The following is a 24749-nucleotide window of genomic DNA, read 5'->3' as shown; positions in this document are numbered from 1 at the left end:
CTATGTGTGTTACACAGCACCCTCCATGCCGTAACACAGGGGTGTCATAGTGACACCCCAGCATAGACTACATACCCTGGGACTGACTACTGTCTCCCAGGGCATGTAAAGTCACCATTGGCTTTACTAGTCCCAAATTATTAACAGAAACCAGTACAAACCATCATATTGTGGACATACTGGTCGGGGCAATTCGATTGCCCTGGGGTCTGTTAGTCGAGGGGGCACGTCTCCGTCCCCCCTGATCGAGTTTTGGCTGGTGGCAGTGGATACTACTTTTTATATTCGACCGCGAATATTTCCCTATGGGATTTTCCCATTGTTCGAGGCTACCAACTTTAATTATTTAATTCTCATAGCCTCGAACATACCGCCGGTTTATTTATTTAATATTAATTCGCCGGTTGGTATTTTTTGCCAGGACTCGATTCTAAAATGGCGTTTGTGTTCTTTTCTGTGACTCCAACCCAAGTCGAGCCCTTTGTTCCACTTTTTGGCGGGCTTCTCCACAGAAGCCTCCAAAAGTGGTGCCACTCTGTCTAGGTACCACAGAGGGTGTAGGAGGGGGTTTAGGCACCCTGGACTGAGTTACCTTGGTAACTCAAGTCACACTCTTGTGTGATTGGCCCAAGTGGTGAGCAGGCCGGGCTCAACACTTAGCATGTTTGATTGACAGCTAGGCTGAGTGAATGGGGTATGCTGCATAAAAGCAGGGCTTTGGGGACTGGAACTTCAGAAGTCGCCACAGGACCTGAGAATCCGACGAGGGAGAAGCTGAGCCGACCTACCACGACGACACCACCGGTGGAGTCCTGCGGAACCAACTCACCACTTCCCTACGACAGAGAAGATCTCCCGGCTGGGGAGGCTTCTTCCCCTGACTGGTGGGAACAACCAGTTTACCTTCTTCTTTTCGCACCCCAGACTGGTTTGTGGTCGAACTGCCCGTGCCAAGCACCCCGGCAGCCGGGTAGCCACTTACCACTGAACCGCGAATCAACGGACCGCTCCTTGTACCTGAGAAACTCTGCGGCTGGTTTCTTCCCTGACAGTGCAACGGACTCCTGTCTTCCTCCCCGACGAGATCCTCTCTTCCCCCGGACGAAGCACCGACTTGCATTCTCTGCCAGGAACAACTGCCCCCGCTGGAGTGTTCTCACCACTTTAAGGTACCGTGTCCGCCAGGCCTCCCTGTCTAAAGATTGCTACAATGTAATAATAACCCCTTAACCTTCTGGACTGGGCTGGCCGCCTTGACCCTCTAACTGGTCCATTTCTTTGATCCAACTCCTTTTTGAACCGTTACAAGACTTTTCTGCACGCAACCGTGTGACCTTGGACCCATTTCGTTTTGATCCTCTTAAGCGGATCCGACCTACTGACTCTGAATTCATGATGTTACTTTGCCTTCCTCTCTTGTTGTGTTCGTGAAAAAGTGTTGGGATCTGTTTCAATGTATTCTCTGCTTTTCTCTCCCTTTTTAAAACGAATTATTAGAGTGCCATCTACGTTAAGCGCTCACCGCTGTCTAAAAATAAGTGGGGCTTTACTTGTCTAATATTCTTTTAAGGGAGTGTATATCTTTTAGTGACCGTGTTTTTGAATTGCTTACTATTAGTGCCTGTGTGTTTTTCTAGATGTGGGTTTAAATAAATAATTATATCTCTTTTTCACCAAGCCCATGTCAGTGTTTACTTGTTCTATTGTGTTCTCGTGACCTATTGTGAATACTCTGTATACTGCCTAACTCTTCTTGAGGGAAGTCTGACTGCTCAGCCACAGCTACCAAGTGAATCTGTGTGGTACAGACTGCTACCAAGTGTGTTTACTGCCAAACACCTGTAGTCCTAAATCTTTTGCAGTGGTCCCAGAGGGAACTGCACAGGTTTCTGCCTAACACCAGCTCCAGTGCCAGGGAAGTTGGTGTCCTTGTGGAGAAAGTCCTGGGGCAGTATGATGCCCTCTTTGGAAGTTTGCACGCCGACAATGAAGGACGGACTAAGATCTGGATGGACATCGTGACTGCCATCAACGAGGAGGGGGTGGCAGTCTGCGACATCAAACATGTCCGGAAGCGCTGGGAGGACTTCAGATCCAGGACCCTCGGCAAGGCCCAGTGCCTCTTGAAGGCAACGGATGCCAAGGGGCGCCGGGGCCAGCTGTCAGACCACCAAATTAGGGTCCGGGAACACATACGCCCAGCACGCCATGTCCAGGTCCTTGAGAGGCAGACACGTCTCGAGTCGAGCGGTAAGTGTACATGGATACTGATTGGACGCTGTGCATATTGTGGTGTGCCAGTAGTGTGCAGGTTATACATGTGTTTTTGTAGGGCCATGTATGGATGTGTATGTACAGGGGCATGAGGCTGACACATGTGAGTCCTCTCATGTGTGAGACACATGGATGGTGTATGTGTTGGTAAGCATGCAGGCCAAATGCAGGTGTGGGAGCACACAAGTTTGCATTGCTGTGTATGTACGTTGGCATGGTTGTGGTGTCACACATGGATGGTGGTTCCAGCTGCATGCATCTGCACTGTGTGCGCATTTGGCAAGTGTGCAACTGTGATGCAACATGATTGCATTTGACACTGACATGTAGAAGGCTGAATGCCAAATGTGACATGGATGGCGATCTCATCACTGTGACAGTTGGTGGACATCTACACATGCATGTAAGTGTGTTGGTGTGTGTGCATGTGTTGTGCACTCCCTGTGTTTCATGTGACGTCAGGCTCACCTTCGGATGCTGATGCTGTTATATGTGTATGGATGGTGCTGCCTGGTGCAATATTGCTGTGGAATTGCTCATGCGTGTGAGTAGAAATGACATGTGTGTTAGGGAGTGTGATGACATGTCTGAAGTTTGACACTGCCACTCATGTACAACTGTCATGCGTGTATCAGTCCATTGTACAGTGCCCTGATGCCTGTGTTCTATCTCTCCCTGTCTGCAGCGTCAACTGATGAAGAGGGCGGAGAGGGTGCTGTGGAGCAAAGCGGCAGGGATCGCACCACCAGCCGGAGACGCAAGGCCCGGCTCCCCTCCCAGATTGTCATCTCTTCGGGGAGTGAGGAGTCTGGTGCCGCATCCCAGGCCGCAGCTGCCGAGGGCAGGTCCAAGAGGCGGAGTTTGGAGATGGACTCCTTGGCAGCAGAAGGGGCAGCTGAGACCCCACAGGGTCCGACGGAGGAAGATGGCATGGAGTCATCTAGGTTGGTGAGGGGTTTGTAGGAGGAGGAGGCCGTGTAAGGGACAGACACGGGGTCTGGAGGTGGGGATTCCACTGGTGCTAGTGGTGCAGTGCAGGGGCAGGGACAGGAGGCAGCACAGGCCGCCGCGGAGGTGCCTGTGTGTAATCCTGTCCCTGATCCTGTGACTGCATCATCCGGCACCAGCAGGGATGCCTACGTCCAGACCCGTTTTCAGGGAGGGGATGGGCACACAACAACTGGCCTTACTCTCCCTGCGGACGTGGCTATCCGGGACCGGGTTGAGCCTGTCCTGGCTGGGATAGCGTTGCGTCAACGGGGCATGCGAGGTGACCTGTGGTGTTTTCGTGAAGACATTGCACGTCATCTCGGGTGCCTCTTTGACCGCGTTGACTTACTGGGACGGGTCACCAGTGCTGGATTCCTCCGTGTGCTGGACCTTCTTGCGACCCCCTCCTCACCTGAACCCCCTACGCGCCAGTCGTCCTCCATACCATCTTCCCACCCATGTATCACCTGGGTACCCTGTGGAGCTGCCTCTGACCAAGTGGCCAGGCTGGTGGAGGACACATCCCTGCCACAGTCGGGAGTCAGACGTCCAGCAGGGGTGGCCACCACGACAACTGCACCCCAGCCGGAGGAGGACGTACAGGCAGCAAGAGCCAGGGCACAGGCACAGCAGCAGCAGCAGCAGCAGCAAGGTGGTAGCAATGATGGCTCAGGGCCTTCAACATCGGAGGGGCAGGCATCGGCCAGAGGGCAGGATTACAAGTGTCTTCCGTGTGGCAGCGGTTGGGCCACACCATAAATGCAGAGCGGCAGCGGACGGAAGAGGCACGGCTCACGATGGTCCGGGCGGAGAACTCCATGTGGAGGGAACTGAAGCGGGCCGAGTGCCTCGAGGCAATTCGCAGGGAGTTGGAGGTCAACATGTCACCATCCCTGCGAACCCTCAGGGTCATGGAAGAGGACTGCCTGCAGGACATTGAGCGGGAGTTCGATGATGCCCTGGCCCGGGACATCAAAAAGTGAGCCGTTGGACTAGCCCGCTGCCATTGTAAATAGTTAGTTAGTAAGTTAGTGTTAGGTTTCATTTTTGTTTTCATTTTTATTGGGGGCGCTTGGACAATACCCCACATTTTTGTATATAGTTCTTCATTAGTTAGTGTATTTTTGTAGGTTTCATTTGGACAGTTGGGCTCATGGACCCAGGATTTCATCCTTGTAAATAGTTGGAGTGTGGATTTGTCGCCATGTTCTTTTTTGATTTTTCCATGGAGCAATGGATTTTACTTTTTCATTTCTGTTTGGATGTGCTTTGTTGGAGGGAGACTTTGGAGACATTTTTGATTTCATATATTTTGGATTCTGATTTCTTTTTTTATCATTATGTGACATTCTGCATTGTTTTCCTTATGTCCATTGTTTGGTGTTTAAATTTGTTTCTCCACATTTTTTGTTCAATACATTTTTTCCCATACTTCAATGTGTGGTATTCTCTCATTGGTTTCATGCATGTCACGATGTGGGTTTTCACATTCACTGGCACCCATTGTGTGTGTGTGACGGACATGTGTTGATGTACATACATGCCATTTGGGTTGTTTCATGTAATGGCCATTTCAATGTGGGGTGTATGTTATGCTTGGTTGGTTATTTGGGCAGGGGTGGCGTGCGGTGGGATTTGGGTGGCCATGAGGGCCATGATTGTGGGTCATGTTGACGTGTTGGGGGGGCATGAGTGGGGGCCTGCTGGCAGGTGCCCTTCACTGCTCTGGGTGGGGGGACATGAGTGGGGGCCTGCTGGCAGGTGCCCGTCACTGCTTGGGTGTGGGGACATAAGTAGGGGCCTGCTGGCAAGTGCCCTTCACTGCTGGGTGGGTGAGTGGGTGGGGGGACATGAGTCAGTGCTCACTTGTGCGTGGTGACATGTGGGCTGGTTGGGGAGCTTCGCCAGGGTGGATGGGCTGCCTGTGGGACATGGCCAGGGGTGCAGTGTGTTCCCCTGTGTTGTGGTCTGTCTGCAGGCCCTGGGGAGGGGTGTGAGGGCATACCTGGAAGGACACACACTGCCAATTGGTTTGGGCACCCCAGAAATACATGTGCATCGCTCACACAGGGCCTACCACGTGTGAAACTCCCTGCAAAACCCAGAAATACACGTACCCCGCTCATACAGGGCCTACCGCGTGTGAAACTCCCCGTGAACCCCAGTAATACACATACCCTGCTTGCACAGGGCCTACCGCATGTAAAACTCCCTGCGAACCCCAGAAATACACGTGCCCACGCTCGCACAGGGCCTACCGCATGTGAAACTCTCAGCGATCCCCAGTAATACACGTGCCCCGCTCACCCAAGGCCTATCGCGTGTGAAACTTCCCACGAACCCCAGTAATACACGTACCCCGCTTGCACAGGGCCTACCGCATGTGAAACTCCCTGTGAACCCCAGAAATACACATGCCCCGCTCGCACAGGGCCTACAGCGTGTGAAACTCCCCACGGACCCCAGTAATACACGTGCTCCGCTCGCACAGGGATTACCGTGTGTGAAACTCCCCACAAACCCCAGTAATACACGTGCCCCGCTCGCCCAAGGCCTATCGCGTGTGAAACTTCCCGCGAACCCCAGTAATACACGTACCCCGCTCGCAGAGGGCCTACCGCGTGTGAAACTCCCCACAAACCCCAGAAATACACACAGGCCTGCCGCATGTGAAACTCCCCGCGAACCCCAGTAATACACGTGCCCCGCTCGCCCAAGGCCTATCACGTGGAAAACTTCCTGCGAACCCCAGTAATACACATACCCCGCTCGCACAGGGCCTACCGTGTGTGGAACTTCCCATGAACCCTAGATATACACGTGCCCCGCTCGCATAGGGCCTACTGCATGTGAAACTCCCTGCAAACCCCAGTAATGCATGTGCGCCGCTCGCCCAAGGCCTATCGCGTGTGAAACTTCCCGCGAACCCCAGTAATACACGTACCCCGCTCGCACAGGGCCTACCGCATGTGAAACTCCCTGCAAACCCCAGAAATACATGTGCCCCGCTCGCACAGGGCCTACCGAGTGTGAAACTCCCCGCAAACCCCAGTAATACACGCACCCCGCTCGCGCTAGGCCTGTCGCGTGTGAAACTTCCCGTGAATGAGCGGGGTACGTATATTCCGAGGGGTGCGCGGGGAGTTTTATACGCGATTGGCCTAGCGCGAGCTGGGTACGTGTATTCCGAGGGGTGCGCGGGGAGTTTTATACGCGATTGGCCTAGCACGAGCAGGGTACGTGTTTTCCGAGGGGTGCGCAGGGAGTTTTACACACGTTTTCGTGGTTGGGGGGGCTGTATGCTGGTCCACTGGCCTGTGCGCCATGTACTGGATTTGTGCGCTGTTCATGTCACACGGGTTGGTATTGGGGGAATAACTGGCACTGCTGCAGGGTCGCTGCGCCACTCTGCGCCACGGCTGCTTAGGGATATTAAAATCCATGAATATGCTGTGCGCCGAAATGGGTTTTGGCACACGTGGCTGGCGCAGACTGCTGCACGCGCACACTGTGCGCCAGCCGCGTGCGCCACTTGTGCGCTGAATTCTATGAATTACCGCCTGAATCACTACCATCGTTAGTATGTTTAATTACCTGCCAAATGGCTCTCGATTTCTTTTGGCAGATCGCTTTTATAAGTGCGCAATTTACTTTATTGTGATTTAACATTCGTGTTCTTCTTACTTTATTTTTATATTTCTGCATAATCTGATTTTTTAAATAATGAAACTGTGAGGCATTAAGCCGGTTCCTTGTCAGGATTCTCACATTTCTGTTCTTTTCTCTTTTTAGTATTTCAGACTTAGGGTCGAATGGGTCAGTGTTGGCCTTACTGCGCCCTTTATATTTTGATTTCAGATCCGTTACTGCTTTACTAACAATATTGGATATTATCAGTTCCCTTTGTAGGATTGAGGATGACCCATCTAGAATGTTCTGATGGGTACCATTCAGTTCTGTAATCGCACAGTGAGCAAGTTCTTTACAAAACCCTGGATTCCTTCTCAGGGAGATGTTAGCTCGGGGTATCTCAGGCAATTCTAAGACTTTTACAACATCCAATCGTGGGTGCTCGATACTGATAGATAACAATAGAGGAGCATGATCACTATAATTAATATCTTGTACAATTACTGGATCAACGATTGAATGAGATGTACAAAAAGAATCCATCTTTGTTCCATGCGTGCCCCGACACAATGTAAACTCTGGGCCGATTTCATTACATTCAACGCAATCCATTGCCCAGTCGTTGCAGTAGTCCACCAGCCATGCCTGGCGTTTGGGCCCTAGAAGCCCTTTCCTTTGTTTGTCCATCTACTAAGGCTGGACTCATCCTACACATCGAGTTAAAATCACCACCAATAATGATCACGAAGACCACTTCCTGCAACAATACGTGTTCTAGACATTTATCGATTTCGTCAAACAATTGATCAATGGTCTTTGTGAGCGGATTCCAATACAACTGCCAAGATGTTCTCAGATTGCCACATAAGCTGGGTGTGACACCTAACACCAGTATTGATGGCGATGGCCAGACCACCAGATGGACGTCCCAGTCTTTCTCTACTTGCACATGAACAGGAAGCTCGAAAGCCTTGTAGTACCAGGGCATTTATTTGCATTGTTTCTTGGATCAGTAATACATTCAGGAGTTCATTGGGCAATAAAGACTCGAGCCACTTCCACAGGAGTTCCATGTTATTGTAGAAAATGCTTCTATGACCTGTAGCCATTTTGTTGAATTCTCGTTTTTTGTATTCATCGTAGTTCTCAAAAGGGGCTCCACCCATGGGATCTCCTTATTTTTCTCTGCAATGGCCAGCAAATGCGACATACATAGACATCCTGAAGGCAATTTGAGTTGCTCCCTCAGACACAGCCTGATCAGGTAAGGGGAAATGCAAATATCAACTCGCAATAACTTTGCCATTAAATGTATGCACCTCCAACAATTCAGCACGAAATGACCTGTTCACAGAAGGAAGATAGAATAGCATTCTGTAGTTATTCTGTCGTGCAAGAGAAAAACGAGTCAAGTCAGCCGTAGTTAATATTCGTAACTGGGGGATGCTGGCTATTAATTCAAGAAAATAACTACGATTTATTCTGGCTTTGCCCAATATCTCTGCCTTACCCTCTAGACCGATAATATGTAATACGGTCCTAGAGGATAAGACATTTTTCAGAGGATTTATACTTACCACGGCAGGAACAATTTGGCCATTTGTCGTCATGTTTGAAATGCCAGGAAGAGTAATTAGGTGTTGTGGCCTAAATGGATGACAGGACGCTGTAGGGTTTCTAACAGTCTTTATTGATTGGCAACAAGTGGAAAGGTTCTAAAGCGGCCTGGTGGCACGGGGCGCTTACTCACTGTTCAATGCAACCAAGTCCTGTGCTTCCCCAGTTGCTTCACTGTGGATGGGTTGTGCTCACCGGTGGCACGCTGTAGACTCCTAGGGCCCCCATGAAGCCTCCAGTGGCTGTGGTGTTATGCCCTAGGAGCTGTGGTGAGAGTTCTGTAACTCACTCTCCGTCTCATGTAGTCAGGAGCAGCGCTCCTGCACAACCGCTTCGGCTGGCAGGCGCCAACTGTGAAGCGGGAACGTTTTCCCGCGGAGCGTGGGCTCGCGAGATCCCGTCTCGCGAGATCTCGCGAGAATACGCTCCCGCGATCACGTGATGTCCCCACACACCTCCTCTGCTGGAAAAAAGAATGGGAGGTCACTCCATGATGAAGTCCGTATATTTCCTGGGTTTCCTTCTCTCTCTCTGGGGCCTGCCAGGATCCGGGTATGGAGCGGGATCGATGAAGTGTCCTTTGGAGGGTGCTGGTGATTCGGGTTCTCTTTGTCCAGCTCCTTGCTGTGATCCCCTGGGTGTAGTTGGGGGAAGGGAGCTCGCAAAGTCGTTGTGATGGTGTGGCTCTACGATGTCTCCACTTGGGAGGTGATCGTTCTCGTATGGCTCTTGGCAGACTTGATCTCCTCCAGTGTCTCCTGGCGAGTGTACAGTGTCTTCTTTCCTGCGGTACATGGCTACCCTCTCTAGATTCCATCTCCTGCCATCGCTGGTGCAGATGTGGTTTGTCCCTCTCTCCATGACTTCTATGGGACTGCTGTATCTGGAACCTGTGGAGGTGTCCTTGTGGGGAAGTCGTATCTTCACCAGATCCCCTTTGTTGACTTGTGTGTGTCGAGCGGCTCGGCGCAAATCCCCCCTATCGACCATCTGCGAACGTCCTGGTCCATACCTGGCCACCAGTATGCGTCGCGTATCCTTCTTCTGGTCATGTTGCACCCTAAATGGCCCGAGTGTGCTCTGCACAGTATGACTTTGCGGATTCCGCTGGGTGGGATGATTTGATCACCTCTGAGAATGAGACCGTTCATGGCGGTGATTTCCTCGTTCACCTTCCAGTAGGGACGAAGGCCTTCGGGGATCGCTCTCTCGTTGGGCCATCCATTTCGAACCCAGGTGCTTACGTGCCTTAGAGCGTAGTCCTGCTCGAACTCTTCCTGCCAGTGGCGCTCGCTCATTTCCATGTACTCGACGTTCCTCAGGTCGCCGATGGACGCAACGACACATTCGTCTTCCAGGAATGTGGTGCCGGGGGCGCTTTGGTTGAGGAGCCTGGACATGCAGTCCGCTTGTGCGTTTTTCCAGCCCGCAATGTGTTGTATCTCATAGGTATATTCTTGGAGCTTCGCGGCGATCCTGGCCAGTCTGGGGGTGGCCGTCTTGGTGCCGCCCGGGCTCAGCATGTGAATTAGGGGCTTGTGATCGGTGATCAGCTTGAATCTTGTCCCCCATACGTATGATCTGAAGTAGTCGACGGCCCAAGCGCATGCCAACATCTCTTTCTCTACCGTAGAGTAATTCTTCTCGGATGAGGATAATGCCTTGGATGCGAACGCCACAATGTTCTCCGTGTCGCCCTTTTTCTGGGTCAAGGTGGCCCCTAGGCCGTATGCGCTGGCGTCAGTGGTGATGTATGTGTCCCATTCAGGGTTGTATGGTTTAAGGCACGGCGCGTGTAGAATCCTATTCTTGATTTCGCCGAAAGCCTCATCTTGTTCTGGGCCCCAAGAGTACGCTGCCCCCTTCTTCAGAAGCTCCCTCATGGGAGACGTGGTCTCAGAGAACCTGGGGACGAATTTGGCATAGTACTCAGCTAGGCCTAAGAATGAGCGTAGTTCCTCTTTGGACATCGGCGCCGGTGTCTCAGTAATGGCCTCCATGAGGTTCCTCTTGGGGCTTACCCCATCGCTCGAGATGCAGTACCCAAGATACTCTACTTTGTTCACCCCGAAGACACACTTTTCATGGCGTAGGTGAATGCCTTCCTCCTGAAGTCTGCTTAGGACTGACTTGAGTGCCTTGTCATGGGTCTCGTTGTCCTTGGCGTATACCAGAATGTCGTCTTGGAAGAATGAGACATTGGTGAGGCCTTTCAGTAGGGAGTTCATCATCCTCTGGAATGCGGATGCTGCGGATGATAACCCGAAAGGCATGCGGGTGTATTGGAAGGTGCCAAAAGGAGTGATGAACGCCGTCAGGGGGCGGGAGGACTTGTGTAGGGGAATCTGGTGATAGGCATCACACATGTCCAGCTTCGAGAAAATGGCCGCCTCTTTCATCATGAGGACGATCTCATTGATGCTGGGGAGTGGGAAGCTATCCGTGATCACCTCCAAGTTCAGGCTTCTCAGGTCGATACAGATCCTGAGGTCGTTGCTGGACTTTTTCTTTACTAGTACTACCGGACTCAGCCACTCCGAGGATTCCACGGTTTCAATGGTTCCTTCTTCGACCATCTTCCTCAGGTGGGCGTCCACCTGCCCTTACTTTGTGCTTGACTGGAGTGGCGTTGGGTTTCAGCCGAATTTTGTGGACAAAGTTTTTCACTTTTCCCGGTTTCTCGGAAAACAGGCTTGGAAAGGTCTCCTTGTAGTTTTGCGCTGCTCCTGACGAGATCATGAGCACCTGTTCCGGAGTGCTGGGATCTAGTTTCATGCTGAGTTTATGTTGGTCATCCCACCCCAGCACGGCTGGACCTTTGGGAGAAAAATACACATTGGTGGTGGTAGACCTCCCCTTGAAATCGATGCGGGCCTTGATGTAGCCCAACAGTTCGACCGTTGCCCCTCCAAACACGGTGGGTTTTTGCCTGGTTGATCTAATCTCCACTTTTTCTCGTCCCATCATCTCCTTGTACGTGTTGATGGGCAGAATGGTGAGGTCGGATCCCGAATCAGCCATGACGCGCGTTTCCATGCCGTCCACTTTAATGGTGCAGTGGGGCTTTTCTCTTCTGGCATGGGGGGCATTGACCATGACAACCATGGGTCTGTCCTGCAGTTCATCCTCATCGGTTGAGGTGTAGTCACCGTCGACACGGGACACAGTTTTCTCCCGCCACATGCATGCTGGAGCCACGTGGCCAATGTGTCCGCACTTGGAGCACTCCTTATTCCTGGCGGGACAGTCGCGGTCGTTCGCCATGTGCTTGAGGCTGGCGCATCTGTAGCATTTCGGTGCCTCCTTTTTCCTGGGACTTTTGTCTTTGGGGCCGTCGCGGGATTGCTTGTCTCTGCGACCTCTCCATTGTAGCGCCGCCATTTCGGGCACGGGCAGGTGACTTCCCGCCTCCTTGCGTCTGCTGGAGGTTTCTTCCTCCGCCCTGGCAATCTGGATGGCTTTATCGAGGGTGACCTCCTTTTCTTGGATGAGCTTGTCCTGTACTTTCCTAGAGTTGGTGTGGACAACGAGCATGTCGCAGATGACCTGTTCTGCATTTTCTCCGAAGGCGCAAAGAGAAGCGAGTTCCCTCATCCTAGTGATGTAGTCATCCACGGGTACGCTCCCTTCCTGTTTGCGAGTGTAGAATCTCAACCTGTGCAGTACAATGTTCTCCTTGTTGGTGAACCTCTTCATGATACGACGAGTTGTTTCTTCGTAAACGTCATCGTCTTCGGCGTCATCGTCGGCCGCCGGTATTTCTTTAAGGCCGGCAAAGATACGCTGACCTTCAACCCCTAGCGCATTCAACAGCATCGCCCTCTTCCTGATGGGGGCATATCGCGTGCCGCCCACCGCTTCCAAGTAGGTGGAAAAAAGGGGTTCCCATTGCATCCACGGAATCGGCGGTGTCCCTGGCAAGGGGAGAAACACAGGGGGTGGTGTGGCGCCTTGCATGGTGGGTCCGTGGGACTTCAGGTATCCTCGTCGCCAGTTATGTTGTGGCCTAAATGGATGACAGGACGCTGTAGGGTTTCTAACAGTCTTTATTGATTGGCAACAAGTGGAGAGGTTCTAAAGCGGCCTGGTGGCGCGGGGCGCTTACTCACTGTTCAATGCGACCAAGTCCTGTGCTTCCCCAGTTGCTTCACTGTGGATGGGTTGTGCTCACCGGTGGCACGCTGTAGACTCCTAGGGCCCCCATGAAGCCTCCAGTGGCTGTGGTGTTATGCCCTAGGAGCTGTGGTGAGAGTTCTGTAACTCACTCTCCGTCTCATGTAGTCAGGAGCAGCGCTCCTGCACGACCGCTTCGGCTGGCAGGCGCCAACTGTGAAGCGGGAACGTTTTCCCGCGGAGCGTGGGCTCGCGAGATCCCGTCTCGCGAGATCTCGCGAGAACACGCTCCCACGATCACGTGATGTCCCCACATTAGGGATAGTTGCGCTGGTCCCCTATTGGTCGTAATGTGTGTCGGTCGGTTACTGCTCGGGTCCATCTGTAGGCTTAATGGGTGCGCAGAAGTCTCAGAATGACTAAATATAGGCAACATTTCGCCTCCATTTGATTTAGTGCCTTGATTAAGGCCTCTGACGGAATAAGACCATGTCCCAAGGCTTTCTTAGGGTACTTGAAATGTGGCGTGAGATGCGCTCTTGTTATCATCGCTTTTGCATCAACAGATTGTGTTTCCTTTTGCTTCTCACTTTCGACGTGTACCAGCTGCTCAGCAGCTTTCATTTCAGAAAGATCCATAGCTTTACTAGCTCCATTATTACAATAAAGTCTTCTGGATCAATGTTTGGTCTATTGCCTGTTTTTTCCTGGTAAACACAAGAGACCTGAACATAAGAGCGCCATGTTTCCTTAGGTTCCTGAATGTTACTCTCAATTTAACATGTTTTGCCACTTCCTTTCATGGAAGGCGGGCTCTTATTAGTGTGACTATTGTCAGTAGACGTCCATTTCCTGCCTTCTATAGGGAAGTCATGTTTTTTCCCCTTTAAGAGGGTCTGGTCAATAACCGTTGCCTCGCCATGTATACCAGTATTTTGACTTTTAGCTCCAGATGTTTCCTGTAATTTAGTTTTGTCAAGGTAAAAGCTCTTTCCCTCCATTTTACCAGGTACTGCGGTTTCCACTGAAGGCTCAAACTGAACCTCTACTTTTTCAGGAAGCAATGGGGCTTGACTCTCAGCAGAGAGATGATTGACATCAATTATGTCTTCGTCAATGACATCAGTGATGCCCACACCGATAGTAAGTTTTCCATCATTCTTTTTAACACTCTCGGTAATTTCAGATTTTTATTATTAATAGGTAGTGCCTCTGCTTTCTTTTGTTTTTTTGCGGCTCTTCTAACAGCGCGCACTTGCATTTTGTTTGTGCGTCGCGACATAAAGCCAACATTATCTTAGGTGGAAACAAACATCCTCTTTATTATACTTTCCCATTTGTTCTATCACTTTAATAAGCGCAGAGGGACTATCAGGCTGCTCACCTGCCTGTGAGAGGCTGATTAGAAGCCTTCATTTCAGAGGGCATGATGTTAAACTTTATTTCGTCTATGGCGATCTTCAGTGCCTTAATGTCTTCGCTTATCTCTGCAATATCAACTAAAGACTTGCCACCAGTACCCGATTTACAACCCTCATCTGCAACATCTTTTAGTTCGACCTCCACATCAACCATCCCACCAACAGGGAAATGAGGGCTTTTTTCACATCCGTTACACACACTCTTTTTGCTACGAGACAGAGGCATCGAGGTGAAATCGTTAAGTGTTTTTATATTTGAATTATTGCAGGTCTCCCTGGCTAGTATGAAGCCCTCAAGTCTGTCTATCTTTGTAAGGATTTAAATCATAGACCCTTTTATTTCTCGCATCTCTACGTGCGTCACATCGTGTCCTTTGTCCAGTAGGTCCAGAATCAGAATTATTACTGGGAAGGTATAGAGTATTTCTTCATCGGGAATAAGTGGAGTGTTTGTAATAGTAGCCTTTCCCTGCTGGAGATTCTCATTTTCTTCTGCATTTGGATCAAGAGAGTTGCAAAAATATTCCCTGTTTTTCCCAGTAATAGTGTCGCCAACAATGTTATCCTTACATTCCATATGATGGTGTGCTTGTGAAGATCCATTATCCCGTAATCGTGGGGTGAGTGGGGTTAGCGATCCTATAGATAATCTGACCTGTTCAGGGAGGACGCAGGAAGTGATATCTCATCCAACAGGCTCTCGTCGCCTATTTCATCGGGAGCCTGAGGGATACCTCTGGTTTCGAGTAGTCAAGTGTGAAGGCCATTGCTAGAGGAGTTAGTTACGTGGGGTACATGGACTTGAGCAACATGGCGAGCAAGCTCACTCAAATCTTCTTTAAGTTGATTCTTGTACATTAGTTCGAACAGGGGAGTACATTGAGCCCGTGTGTCATTAGCATGTGTGCACGAGGCATTAGCTGTGGAAGCTTCTAAATCAATGTCTGATATACCAGAATATGTGCGACTTGCAGAGCATATCGTTAAATCAATATTATTGGTGCTTTTTCCAGGCTGCGTCGGATCAGCAGAACGCCCGCTATGCAGGCCACTGGCCATAGTTTACAATCCCTGTTGGGTGAAAGACTATGGTGGAAAGCTTATTGTTTAGACTATTAGAATAATTAGCACAAGTAGTTGGAAAGGTAGAGTGCTAGTATACGTACCTCGCACCCGCGCACCCTCACACCCTAACAACCCAACAACACAGTTGTCCGCACTTGAATGCATGCGCTGAATGCGCGTGCATCGTGGTATATGTAGAGCTTCCGGGTGTCGCAGGGTGGAGCTTAACCACACAGTGAATTTTGATCTTTGTAGTCCAGTACAGTCCTTCCACTGCATTTCGCCTGTAGAATTCAGTCAGCACTTCTCCTCACGCATACAGCCTCATCAGTGTCCAGCATCAAGGAGTAATCAGTCCGAAGTCCGGGGTAATCACCCCAACAGCAAATTTGCCTGCACTTGAATGCTCGCACTTGACACTCTCTTTACCACTGGAGGCTTACAGACTGGTTTTGTATACCCTACTGCATGTTTAACCGTTAGGGGGTATATCCCCTTATATTGGATCTCTTTTTCACGTTCCTGATCTTCCATATCCTCAACTAATTGCCAGAGATCTAGAATCTCTTCTCCTTTTTGGGACTTGTTCCCTTGATATTTTGCTGCTACAAAGACGGACATTTTTTCTGGCATGTTTCTGATATGGGAGCCCTGCTCTGGCCAGGAGCAGGACATCCCCTCTCTTCCTTTGTTTCTACTATCCATTGTTTGTGATACTTATTTATTCTGTCACAATAAAGTGGCAGGATCCTATGCATGTGTTTTACTGGAGTTTCTTCCTCCATAATGTTGCGCTCGTCCCTAATGCTTCACTTAAAGCCTACTGCTACGCTGTACGTGCTTCAAAAATACAGATCAACCCACTTTTTTCCCCACCCCATTACTTTTTCTCACTTTGATTTCACCCACACACACACACGGCGACTCATCCACCTTCCTTCCTTTTTTAACATAAAAGACAGCAAGAAAAAAGAAACAAAAAATAATTGACTACCATCCAGGCCCATTCCTTATACCGAGCCACTACGTAATACCACGTATTGCTTTTATCGTCATAAGAAGAAGAATGCGTGGTACTACCTTCTCAAGCTGTTATGGCTGAGGATCCCTTACCTCCCAGTCCTTATATGCTGAGGATCCCTTGCCTCCCAGTCCTTATAAGATGAGGATCCCTTACCTCCCAGTCCTTATAAGATGAGGATCCCTTACCTCCCAGTCCTTATAAGCTGATGTTCCCTTTCCTTTATGAAAAGCAGAAAAACAGAAATACGTGGCCATTTCAATACATAACTCACCTCTCATTCTGAAATCCTATCCAATCTTATCCCTTATCACCAATACCACATCACCAAAAAGTCCTATGCCATAATACATCACCAAGTCCTATACCATTGACCTAGTACAACATCCACATCACCATAATCTTTCGCATCACCAAATATTTCATTGACATCACCATACTATTGACATCACCATATCATACATACCTGTTCCCATTTTGTTATCACTTGCAAGAGTTTTGCCACGTGGGCGTGCTTCACTTGAGTTTCCCTCCATTACGAAGTCCCCATGCTGGCCTGTAATTCTGGAGCCACGCCCTACTCCAGTGAACAGAAAGGATTTCTTTTAAAATGGCTTCTACTAAAGTCGCTTAGGATACATGGGTTTTTTGATTTAGGAGTCTGATCACTATAGTTGGGCATGGCTGACTGGCCTGGTCTTCGCAAAGTACAGGGAAGGAAACTAAGTCACACGTCGGGTCGTCACCACTGAAAGCGAACCCCAACTTACAGGGGCACTCCTTAAATATTTTGGGGTACCTCCTGATACCGCTCAAACCAGATTAAATGCACCACTCTAGGGAATTAAGGCCACAAGTCTATCTTGCAAAAGATAACAAACTTTAATCTTTACAGATCATGAGGATTGGGGGAATGGCAGAGGACTCTGCCATTCCCAACCAGCATTCTGTCATCCGTGGCTGGCTCCCAGGTCCTGAAGGCTGGTGCTGGGCCTGGGGCTTAAATACTCTTGACTTGGTTACTGTTTACCGGCAGAGCTCATCCAAAACAGTTCTTCTTGCCATACAAGGGATGCTGAAATCTTCCTTCTTGCATGGCTGGATTTCCATTTGGGACAAGCTACATAACATTATGCTGCCTAAGCAGGAATACATTGTCGCTCTTGTTTAGCATAATTTGCTATGTTATAAACATTCATACATAAACACATTTTCCCGCCATTCTCTCAACACTTAACATAATTATACTTGATCTGGTCCAGTAATTCCTTCAAAAATCCAGATTCAAGTACTGCTTTCGTACACATAGTGCTTTATCTTGACATTTCTTCAAAGGAAAGTACTGAGTTTGTGGTCAAAATTAAGCCCTTTTTCTGTTGGCCAGAAATGGTAAATAATTCTTGCTTCTATTTGGCGCAGAACTTTCTCCTGGTCTTTACCAAGTGTGATTTTGTTTAACCCCATGAATCCGATGTCACTTGCACTCCAGTTGATGATGCTGCTGCCAATTAATTGCTTTTGGAACTCTTGGATCCTCACTGTTTCTTGTTGAGATGTGTTCTCTGATTCTTTAAAGACCGTTTATTGCTTCCAATTTATATTTTGGCACATAGACATTTAATTGCATAAACAACGAGCGCTGTTTGGCAATTGATAAAATCTGTCAAGCCACGTAGTACCTTGAGCATCACTGAATTTATCTGTGATAGTTTCTGCATATCTGCACATTGTGCACCTCCCACACTTGTAGAAGCCTTTCCTGATAGGATTCAACCAGGAAATACCTGGCTCCTTCGTTATACTCGGTAACAACGATGGACTTAACGTATTTGTAAGAGTGTTGGCTTTCGTAAACACCAATTTTGGTCTGTCTCCTACACATCTGGCTAAGTCTTTGTCCAAGCATAACAAATACCAATGTCTGTTAATTATTCGTTTAATCCCATAGTGTTTCTGGAAAAATATGTTTATAAATCTAACCTCTGTGTGTTGTTTCTCTTGATCTTCCTTTTTCCTTTGTACCAGGGTGTCTTCCCATCTCAAGACCTTGGCTTTCTCCACCCCCTTTTTGACATGGTCCTCAGCATATCCTCTTTCATAAAAGCGATCCATTAGGAGTGGACATTCCTCTACAAATGCAACTTGATCTTGACAGTTATGTCTGGCCCTAAGAAATTTTCCCTCCGGTATATTACGAACCACTGTAACCTGGTGACAACTAGTGGCATAAAGGGTCAAATTCACCTCTGTCAATTTTCTGAAAGTTCTTGTCTTCAGTTCATTTCCGGTCACATAGATAGTTAGATCCAAGAAATCTATCTTATTCACACTGTGTGCCCCTGTGAACTTAATACCAAAGTTATTGTTATTAATATCCTTGATGAATTCCTCCAATTTGATTATGTTACCCTTCCAAATCATTAAAACATTGTCAATGTACCTGGTCCATAGTGATACATGTTTTAAGTATTTTGAATTGGTGTAGATGACCGTATCCTCAAATAGCCCCATAGAGAGATTGGCCAGTGCTGGAGCGTATTTTGTACCCATGGCTACACCCTGCATTTGCTGATACTACTGATCATTAAATATGAATTTTTATGAGTATGATGCTAAGGCGAGGCTGAGCAGCCCCTGAATATGTATCTGATTGTTTCAAGAGCCAACATCAGAACTTAATATTTTATCAATATATTCCGCAAGGGATTGTGTTGCCCAGCCAATCCCACTGAGGATTAGTCGAGCCTAATTTCTCATGTTAGTAAAATAAAATCCTAATTGAAGGACACAACAAGTGTTTTGAACATTATTCAAGAATTTCAATGGGACAAGGAACATCTTCTGGTAACTTTAGATGTTTGCGGTTTACATACATCCATTAGACATGTAACTGTCCATCCTCCCCTTTATATGGCCACCCCATATAACAGACATACCTTCATATGCGCCGAAAACCATGACCAGTGACACACAAAACAATATAACCATTGTTTTATCAAGAACACATAATACAGAATTCCTAGAATGAATTACATTCAGTCTATCATTATCCCTACAAAACAGAGTGGTTTAAACACGTTGGTCAGGCATCCTTGCTTATCCCTGGAAAGGAGAAAAAAAGGTTACCAAGAAAGAGAGAAAGAAGGAGAGTGGGGAAGAGAGAAGGAGGCAGAGGAAGAGGGAGAGAGAGAGAGAAAGAGAAAGACAGAGAGAAAGAGAGGGAGAGAGGGGGAGAGAGAGAGGGGTGGAAAGAGAGGGAGAGAGAGAGGGATAGAGAGGGAGAGTGAGAAAGAAAGAGACCCTTTTCCCACCAAGGACGACCGGGTTATAGACCTTCAAAAATTGAAACATTTAAAAAAGATATAAAAATAAAAGAACAATACAAAATGAAAATAAATGAAAAAAGAAAAGAAAAAAATGAAAAATCAGGTGTGTGCCACTGCACACAACCCTGGCATGGATCCTTTAATAAATGTCTTATTCATTAGTTATGTCTTTGATCCGTCAATCGACCTTTGCAGGCTCTCATTGCCTCGATGAGAGCGACAAGTTCTGCTGCCTGAGCTGAATAGTGCATAGGTAATCTTTTCATGATCAGAACTTCATACTCCCCCCTTTACCGTGCACCAGTGCTGCCCCTTTGTGCCTCCGTCCCATCTCCTGATCAATTATTGATAACCCATAAACCTATAGTATACCTCCTTCCGTCAGCGCCCTGTCTCTAGTTTTAGTTTTACCCTCAGCTTCACCCTCGTATGTAGCACATTCATGTGTTTTCAGGTAATCATCAGTGGACGCTGATGTCAAAAATGTGGTGGGATTCACCGTCCTACACCTAACTATATGAATATGAGGTTTGTATATTATAATTTCATATGCAGAGGATCTCTGAGTCATCAAGGGCAATTTAGACCTTTCCAAAATGGCGAATAGTGAATGTTCCACAAACAGAGCACCTCATGACAATTGTGGAACTTTTCTATATTGCAAATGTAGCCACTGCGAGTGCTTGTTTGCATGCGAACTGTTCCTGCATGACTGAGTTGAGCGTCCCACTATAATAAGCACAGGTTTGTGGCCAAGTTTGCTCTTTTGAGTCAATACTGCAGTCATGAGCCGTCCATCAGAGTGGGAAAATAAATAAAACTCCTGTGTATAATCCGGAGTTGCTAAAACAGGGGCCTTGCAAATAGCTTCTTTTCTTGTCTATTCATTTCTTCAGTCCATTCCAAGTTACTGTTTTTTGTCTTCTGTCCTTCTGAGACTTTGTAACAGCGGCCTTGTGTAGGCTGGGTAGTCTAGGATCCATGCCCTACAATAATTACATAAACCCAAAAACTGCTGCATGTCCTTAACAGTACTGGGCCTAGGGGTGGCGTGTTCTGCCGGCACCCTATCTGGTAGTATTTTTTTCCCATGTGCAGAGATAAGTTGCCCCAAATATAGTACCTCCTGTTGGCAGTATTGTAGCTTCTTTTTATCTGCCTGTACCCTTTGTGAGCCAGCAATTGCAATAATGCAATAGAATCCCTCCTGCATGCGGATTAACAGTCCATAATTGTGCTGTATCATATTGCATGTCCTCCTCAAAAAATAAAGACGGGGGTCACCATTGCCATCTGGGGGCACTGTACCTCCCTATACAGCACCATGATATCACAGGGGATGCAGATTTTCCAAAATGATCTCCTCATTTTGCCTACTGGCCTCAAATAACTCCTCATCAGTCATTTCCTTCTTGTACTGTCGGGTCTACACATAGTACCGTGCACCACTCGCACCCGTCCTGGTCTGTTCCAATCAGGACTACTCTTTTGTCTGACGCTACTAGTCCTTGCAAATCTAATGACAATATTGTCCATTCCACCACCTTGGGTGGCACCATGGGTTGGAAAATATAATCTGTGGGCACTCGCCAACATTTTGTTGCAATTTGAGGCACTGCTTTTGCTAGTACCTTAATACCATAGACAAATTTGTCCGGGACCACAGAAACTCCACAGACTACTATCTCCCTTGCCATGCATTGATTATTACCATCGCTCGAGCTACGCACATCCTTGGAGTGGAACACACTACCCCTTGATCTGTGAATGATATTGTGTAGGAGGAGCCGAATGCCTCTACCAGGAGTCCCGCTCCTATTTTGCCGATATGTTGGAACCGGAAATTCCAACATGCACAACGCCAGTAATGATCCCAATCCCACGAAGATTCCTCAAAACATCCATTGAGAAAGCCCTACATGATGTACCCGCGGAGAGATGACAGTCTCTTAGGGGAAATCCCTGAAAAGGTGTAAAGATGAATGAAAGAAGAGGTTGGTGACATCACAGGAAATGAGAGTGATGCACTGAGAAGGATGATCAGAGAAGAGAATGCATAGACCTTATGGAAACTGATGCCGAGATATAGAATCGAGTAACATTTTATGTGCGAAATGAAGATTGCACATGCAACGAGCACTGAAGAAACACGGTGGACAAGCAGTTCGAGAGAAGACAAACAATTACGCGTTTCACCCTTGCAGGCTTCGTCAGATTGTAACAATGATATTTGTGATGTCATCTTTGATGTCCTGAGTGTTAGTCTTAGCAGTGCAGGGGGTTTTCAATTTTATTTGTAACCATAACGTCCTTTTTAACAACGTTTTTTCAGTGAATTTCATAGGTTTTTATTACTGCAACTTAACCATAACATCCCCTTAATAAAGATATTTCATTGAATTTCATAGGTTTTTATAAGTGCAACTTAACCATAACGTCCCTTTAAGAACGTTTCTTCAGTGAATTTCATGGGATTTTACCAGTGCATGCTATTTTCCTACAATTTACTGTTAGGCAGAATCCTGTGCAGTTTCCTCAGGGAGCACTACACAGTATTAGGACTAAAGGTGACAGCAATAAAAATCCCCCTTGGTATCAGTCTGTACCACAAAGATTTAGTGGGTAGCTGTGGCTGAGCAGTCAGACTTATCCCAAGAGGGAGATGAGCAGTATTCAGGGATTACACAATAGGTATCACAGTACTATGGAACAAGGAAACACTGACCAAAGCTTTGTATCAAAAAGAGAATATATATTTATTTTATACACATCTAGTTCAACACATGAATCACAGTTGATAAAGCAAGTTAAGTTTAGTCAAGGAAAAAGTATATACAACTCCCTATTCAATTGTAGACAAGTTTGCGGTAGAGTGATAAACTGAGAAAAACGGCACAGTGAAAACCAACTACAAATGGCACTCTAGCAATTTAACGAAAGGGGGGGGAAGCACAAGTTAAACCGAAATATCTTCAGACACCCCCTAGCAACAGTTCCCTGAAGTTTTGTGAACAAGTAATGCACAGTAACACTTTAGCAGAAAGATAAGTGAATGAAAACTGAGCAAAATGGCACTCGACAAGTTAAAACAGTAGGAAGGGAGAGGGGTTCAGAAGATTTAGGAGCATTAACACATTTCTCATTGAAAACTAATCTAGTTAGAGCAGATCTAACAAATCAGCCAGAGTCAATAGGCCTGAGCCAGAGTCAGTGGTACAGGACCAAGAGCTTAGGAGCAAAAATGTTCTTGTAGCTGCAGACAAGTCTTTAGTAGAAAAATATTGAAAAGGTAGATGCGAGGCGAAAGACAATGTTAAGAGAGAAGGCGGCCGACGCCACAAGTAAATAAAGGATTTAAAACACCTTTAGGGCTACCACGGAAAAAGGGCGGCCTGGCGGAACAATGTACCTTAAACGTGAAGAGGAGGCTCCTGCGGTGGCGGTTGTTCCTGGTAGTTCCTGCAGGTCGAGGGGTCCAGCAGAGGAAGAGAGGCTCTCGCTGTGAAGGAAGGTTCGAGTCACTGCACTACCCAAGGATGAAACCAGCCGCGGTGCTGCCAAACGAAGTTTAAAAGGTACGCTCCTTTTAATCGCGGTCTGGGTCGATAGCTGCCTGGCTATCCGGTCTCCAAGTGCTGGGCACTGTCAATTCGGCCAAGGCAGGTCCGGGGAAGCGATGGATGAACTGGTTGGTCCCACCAGCTCAAGGGAAGAAGGCTCTTTCGATGAAGATCTCCTCTCGTCGTGTGGAAGAAAAATGGTGAGACGATCCGGCAGGGCTTCACTGGTGGTGTAGATGCTGAAGATGTCTGTGTCTTCTCTCCCCTCCGGTTCCGTAGTTCCAGTGGCGAAGTCTTGCTCTTCCAGTCCTCAGGACCCTACTTTTATGCAGAAAGAGACCCATTCATACAGCCTAGCTGTCACTCACACATTGGAGTGGTCTTCTTGGTGGGAGACCCTCCAGCCTATCAGGTTAGAGTGCGACCTGAGTTGCTGCGGCAACTCTGTCCATGGGTTCTACTCCCCCTCCCAAACAACAGACCCACCCCAGACTCAGAGGCACCGAAAGGAGGGCTTCTTGGCAGAAGCCCGCCAAAAGAGCGAACAAAGGATCCCCGGCCTGGGTTGAGTTTAGAGTAAGACACGAGAAAGAATTTGTATTAAAGTTCTGGCAAATAAAACCTACCGGAGTAAAGTTAATAATAAAATAAACCAGTGGTATGTTAGAGGCTGTCAGTAAAAGTGTTAGCCTCAAACAATGGGAAAATCCCATAGGAAAATATTCGTGGTTGAATATTTATGGTAGTAAACACTGCCACCAGCCAGAAACTTTAGAGAGAGGGACTTTAACCCCTTAAGTGCCATGGGTATTTCTCCCCAGTGCCAGGGCCTTATTTGGTGATTTCGGTTTGTGGCCATTCAAGGTCTTGTAACATTTTTGTTACATGAGGTATCTCGACCAAATTTGGCTCCTTTTCTTCCCACATGTAGGCGGTCGTAATGCCACCCAGGAATCCTAGGTTGCTGTAGGGGGGTGAGAGAAAATAAGCAAAAAGGGCAAACATTTTGGGGTTTTTCAAAAAATGCCAATAAAATGATGTACAAAGAAGCCTGTGGTTTTTTCCTTGTAAGAGCTAGGAACAAATGGTTTGCTGTGCTGAATTCCCCAATTTCCTGGCTTTCAAGAACAGGTTGAGTGGAAACGAAAAGAAATTATTTCGATTTGGTTATCAACTATTTTGTGAGAGGTAGGCGATTTTGCCCATTTTTGCCAATTGGACATGCATGGACAGAATGGAAGAAAAGGGTAGGAAAGCCAAATTGGAGGACAGAAAGGCAAGTATTTATGAAAAGTAGACAAAATTCCAAGTTTCGGAAGGAGTGATTTGCGTAGGTCAGGCAAACACTAGGTAGGAGAAAATTCCATAGATTGGGGGAAAAGCAGGAAAATGACCGAAAAAAAAGGTATGTGTTGGACATGGTTGGCTTGTTACGGCAATGGCTTCTATGAATTTTGAGAAAAGCAATGCTCCGCTACATTCCCCCCACTCTTGCAGTTAGTAAAGCACACATTTTTGTAGTGTTTTACAAAACAAGCAATACCACAAGCCAAACACTGAGCCATGGTACACAGGAGTTTTACTCTCATGGCCTGAACAGACGCACTTAGCATGTGTAAATCGGGAAAACCAATGTGGTGAGGAACGGCAAGCATACATTTTTTGAAAGAGCACAGGCAGACCTTTTCAAGGGTAGGTGACTTGTGCAGATTACAAAAGGGTATGGTGCCTA

This window comes from Ambystoma mexicanum, chromosome 12 (assembly GCF_040938575.1).
Source record: "Ambystoma mexicanum isolate Mex_15411 chromosome 12, UKY_AmexF1_1, whole genome shotgun sequence".
Lineage (NCBI taxonomy): Eukaryota > Metazoa > Chordata > Amphibia > Caudata > Ambystomatidae > Ambystoma > Ambystoma mexicanum.
This window is presented reverse-complemented; position numbering follows the sequence as displayed.